Source organism: Cupressus sempervirens, chromosome 10 (assembly GCF_028749045.1).
Source record: "Cupressus sempervirens isolate cs-2001-9-10 chromosome 10, ASM2874904v1, whole genome shotgun sequence".
NCBI lineage: Eukaryota > Viridiplantae > Streptophyta > Pinopsida > Cupressales > Cupressaceae > Cupressus > Cupressus sempervirens.
Genome location: NC_143127.1, coordinates 426564009 through 426569498, shown reverse-complemented (window position 1 = coordinate 426569498; position 5490 = coordinate 426564009). Strand labels below are relative to the sequence as shown.

The following is a 5490-nucleotide window of genomic DNA, read 5'->3' as shown; positions in this document are numbered from 1 at the left end:
AGGATCTATTGAGAGATCAGTCTAAGGTAACTTAAGTAGTTTGACCATGTGATGATACTCCCTAGAATGTAGCCTGAGTTTCTTCCATAGTTTTTTTTTGTATTTGCCTCTGGTGGTGTTGTTATTGGGGTTGTACTTGTTGTTGGATGTATTTAATGTGGTTATTTACTTTCATTGATGGTGATTGGTGATTTATGGTTGATGTACTTTTGGCATGTGGCTTTTGTCTTGAGGTGGATATCTTTCATTTACTTTATCTTATGATTTTGGTGATTTGATCCATTCTTGGTATATATGTATGATGTTGGTATTGGATTGAGTATTCTCCCTTTTGGAGTATCTTATCTTCTTGATTAGTAAGTGTTACCTTTGAGGTAGTTTTGGCTATCAGGATTCCTTACCTAGGATTATTTTATGATTTGATTATCTATGTGTGGATTGTACATTATCTCTCCTAGACGGTAAGAGTAGGAGCCTGATTAGGTGACCACATGGTCGAGAGGTAATGTATTCTTACCATTTGCCCCCCCCCAAGATTGGAAGATGTTGGATGCTCCTTGATACAATGGTACCATTATCATTCTTCCTCTTATCTTGAAGACTTCTATACATTTGATGTATCTATGTATCATGTGTTTTGAGATCCTACAGGATATTGTATTGTATATCGATGTACTTGTATCTATTTTCATATACATTGCGACATGTGCAGTGGATGTTATTCATTAAATGTGCTTTTATATTATTAGTTGTACTTATACATTTGCTTATATGACTATGCATGGGTTTATTCATTTTATGATTATGGACAATGTAATTGAGACTTAAACTTATTAATAAAACTTTCTTAAATGTGATTCAATGTGAAAGAACCCTTGAGGAATTGAAACTGTATTTGTAATTGATTACACGTTCTTGATGTGCATGTATATATTATTTTCGCATTATTGTTACTTTGATGTTGTTTAAATTTAAAAATAAAAATAAAAATTGTTCAGTAAACTTTGTAACATATTAGGTTTATTTCTTTTGGGTTCTCGAGTGGGGCATTACAAACAATTAAACATATCTATATTTTTAAAAAGCTAAAAATCCCCTCCGATAAGATTTTAAAACATGGTAAGCATACCACTTAAATGAATACCATTGTTCTTCTTTAGTCAAACAACCAAAGCATTCATTGGAAGACACACAGGTACATTAAGACCATGTTTTCCCCTAGAAAAGTGCTATCATATGCCTCATAGATATGACATCCTATGAATGTGGACAATAAAGCCAAAGATTGAAGATATATTTTCTCTACATGAAAATACAACTCATATTACGAAAATTCAAAGATGTCACTAATGCTATAGTTGTAACTTCATAGTATTAAAAATCTTTAAAAACTGAATGTAATAAGGACATGTCTTAAATAAATTTTAAAAAAAAATAAAAATATGGCAATAATTTTTTTTTTTTAAAATAGAAACATTATAAAGACAAAAAAAACACTCTGCATGTGGCAACATCAAATATGGAGTTCCAATCACAAATTTAGAATATTGTAAATAAATTTATTAAACAAACAAAAGAAATAACAAAACATTACAAACAGTATCAAAAATTAAATATTACTTTGCCATTGGCAGATAATATCTGAAGTAAAAAATGCACCAGACAGTACAATGCCATTGGCAGGAACTAATAATAAAATTGTGTAGAGAAAAATGAAAACATCTCCTCCTGTAATGTATGGCCAGAGAAACTAAAGTCGCATAGATTTTTCCCATCTCAAATATTATAACGGTCTGCAAAAAGCGCATGTCTGGTAATGACATTACTTCACCAAATTCCCCAAATCTAATTGTCCGATGTTACAGATCAGGTTGACAGAAAAAACGATGATTCATAGCAAAAGAGTCGTTTCTGTAACTAGAGCTCTTGCCTTATTTAAACATGGACATATTTAACAATATGCACTCTCTTTTGTTACCCTCTTGGCACCTGAAAATATTTGAAAACCAATTAAGCTGAAAATTATGAAGCAGTTGCACTTACCATTGTTTTTCAAGATGGACAGACGGAAGAGAAGAAATTTTTACCCATTTCTTCTTCTTCAATGTAATTACAGCCACGGTGACAACATCCGGGTTAATACACCAGGCAATTACATTTCTATGTTAGAAGAGTGTGGAAGGCAAAAGTCTTTACCTGAGGGCAAGCGAGTCCATGCCCACATGATCTTAACTGGATTATTTAACATAAGCACTTATTTTGCAAATCGCGTATCCGACATGTATCTCAAGTGCGGGAAACTGAGAGATGCACGTAAGGTGTTTGACAAAATGCCCGAGCGAGATGTGTACTCATGGACTAGGATAGTTGCTGGCTATGCCAAAAGTGGGTGTTTTGAGGAAGCGCTGAAAGTTTTTGATGAAATGCCTCAGCGTACAGTGGCCGTATGGAATGCAGTAATTGCTGGGTATGTGCTACACAAAAACCCTGAGGAGGCTATAAAAGTATTCAAGGAAATGAAGCGCATGGGTACGACACCTGATCAGATTACGATTTCCAGTGTGTTAAGTGCGTATTCGAGTTTAGGAAGCTTGCAAGTTGGCAAACAAACACATGCTCACTCAATCAAAGCTGGATTCGTTTCAGATGTGTTCGTGGGCAGCGCTTTTATTGATTTATATGCCAAATGCGAGAGTGTTGAGGATGCACGCCAAGTGTTTGACGACATGTCCGAACGAAATTTAGTGTCGTGGAATGCCATTATCGCTGGGTATGTTAGATGTGGAAGGGTAGGAGAAGCACGCCAACTGTTTGATAAAATGACCGCGAGAGACATGGTTTCATGGACTACGATTATTGCAGGATATGCCCAAAACGAGCTGGACAGTAAGGCATTACAACTTTTTTCGGAAATGCGAATGACAGATATCGGGCTCGATGAAGTTACCCTTGTTAGCGTTCTCAGTTCGTGTTCCAGCCTCGGTACTGCTAAACAGGGCAAGCAGGTACATGCCTATGCCATCAGAACTGGTTTTGAGTTACTTGTAGCTGTAAGCAGTGCTCTTGTTACCATGTATTCTAATTGTGGGAATGCAGATTATGCTTTCAAAGTTTTTGACAATATGCCAATACAAGATGCATTTTCATGGACTGCAATGGTTGCAGGATATGCGAAATGTGGAAGAATAGAGGATGCACAGAAAATGTTTGACATGATGCCTGATAGAAATATAGTTTCTTGGAATGCTATGATAGCAGGATACGCACAGCATGAACCCATAGAAAAGTCACTGACACTCTTTTGTGATCTTCAACAAACAGAAATAAGACCAGATCGGGTTACCTTCACATCTATTATAACAGCATGTGCAACTCTAGCCGCGCTGGACTTTGGAAGGCATGTCCATGCCTACATTATCCAAACTGGATATGCAGCAGGTACCTCTGTTGGTAATGCTCTTGTAAGCATGTATGCTAAATGTGGGAGCATTGAAGATGCACATAAACTGTTCAACAGTTTTAATGAACGAAATACAGTATCATGGAATGCAATGATTTCAGCATACTCACAGCATTGTTACAGCGAGGAGGCCTTGAACCTTTTCTATCAATTGCAACATTTGGGTATGAAGGCAGACCAGTTCGCCTTCGCAAGTGTACTAACGGCATGTTCCAGCTTAGCATCTCTGGAACATGGCAGATCTGTCCATGTTCACATAATCAGAAATGGATTTGAATCATACATGCATGTGGGCAATGCCCTTATTACCATGTATTCCAAATGTGGAAGCATTGAGATTGCATCCCATGTCTTTGATAGAATGGTCAAGAAAGATATCGTAACATGGAATGCCATGATTGCAGGCTGTGCTCAGCATGGATGTGGTAAAGAGGCCCTCAAATATTTTGAAAATATGCTAGAGGCCGGCATGGAGCCAGACCACATAAGTTTTGTTTCTGTCCTTTCTGCATGCAGCCATGCAGGTCTAGTCGATGAAGGGCATCGAGTATTTCAGTCGATGAGTTATGATTATGGCATAATCCCAGCAAAAGCCCACTATGTTTGCATGATAGATCTTCTTGGTCGGGCTGGGCACCTCGAAGAGGCGAGAAATTTGATTAACACCTTTCCTTTCGAAACAGATGCAAATGTATGGGGGGCATTTCTTGGTGCCTGCCGAATGCATGGTAATATTGAACTCGGAAAATATGCTGCAGAGTGTCTTTTTGAGTTGGAACCACAAAATGCGGCCAAGTATGTGCTGCTTGCAAACATTTATGCTGCAACTGGCAGATGGGACGATGTAGCAAAGGTGAGAAAACTGATGAAAGACAGAGGAGTGAAAAAGCAGCCAGGATGCAGTTGGACTGAAGTTAAGAACAGGGTCCACGTATTTGTGGTTGATGATAAATCTCATCCACAAACAGAGGAGATCTATTCGACTTTGGATAGACTGGTGAGACAGATGGAGATGTTAGGATACGTTCCTGACACCAACTTTGTATTGCATGATGTGGAGATGGAACAAAAGGAGCACGCGCTTAATTATCACAGTGAAAAGCTTGCTATAGCATTTGGGCTTATCAACACAATCGCTGGACTACCTATTCGAATCATTAAAAACCTTCGTGTTTGTGGGGATTGCCACACTGCAATAAAGTTCATCACAAAGATTGTAGATCGTGAAATTATTGTAAGAGATGCTTACCGTTTCCATCATTTCAAGGATGGTTTTTGTTCTTGCAGGGATTATTGGTGAAGCTAAATGAGGACTGGGCTTAACCAGCACATACTATGTGCTGACCGTGCTTAGGTGGATGCTGTGGGCCCTTATAATTCGTAGCTTTGGAACAGGGTATGTACATTGATCAGCACGTAATGGAATGGGAAAAATACGACCACATATCATAGTTGGAAATGGACATGTCAGGATTGATGGAACAAGTCAGCAAATCAATTTCTGTTTTTAATCATATTCCCATTACTGTTATATATATATATATTTTAATTTGAATGAGTCATAAATATGTTTTATCTATAAAGTTTACTGGGAAACCATTTCATAATTTTTAATAAATTACATCATATTTTATATTTTGAATTTTGAATATGGAGAAATTTTTTTAGAATAAAATTTTGAAAGTGAAAAAAGATTAATTTCATAATTGAAATGAATTTAAATATTTTTTTTTTAAAAAATTGTAGTTTATTTTTATTATAATAATAGATTTTATTTATTGAATTTTATTTTGTGTCTTTACTTCAATAGGAGTACAACTAATAAAATATTGTTATTATTATTTTGAATATAGCATTCTAATCAACATTTAGTGTCATATTCTAATATTTTTTTAGATCACGTTTTACTATGAAATAAGTACATTGTTGAATTTTTTTTTAACATGTAGTTAAAAATGCACACGAATAAAGAACTCAATAGTATAACCATCTAATTTTTATAATCCAATGAAGACTCTATATCACTAAAT

The 5490-nt window shown here is 36.0% G+C and overlaps 1 pseudogene across 1 annotated transcript; it reads left to right on the top strand.

Moving 5' to 3' along the window:
• Window positions 1-1652: 1652 nt before the first annotated feature.
• Window positions 1653-5095, top strand: LOC149534531 (pentatricopeptide repeat-containing protein At2g22070 pseudogene; annotated as a pseudogene). The gene has a single exon (XR_016357718.1). The product of XR_016357718.1 is annotated as a pentatricopeptide repeat-containing protein At2g22070 pseudogene (transcript).
• Window positions 5096-5490: the final 395 nt, after the last annotated feature.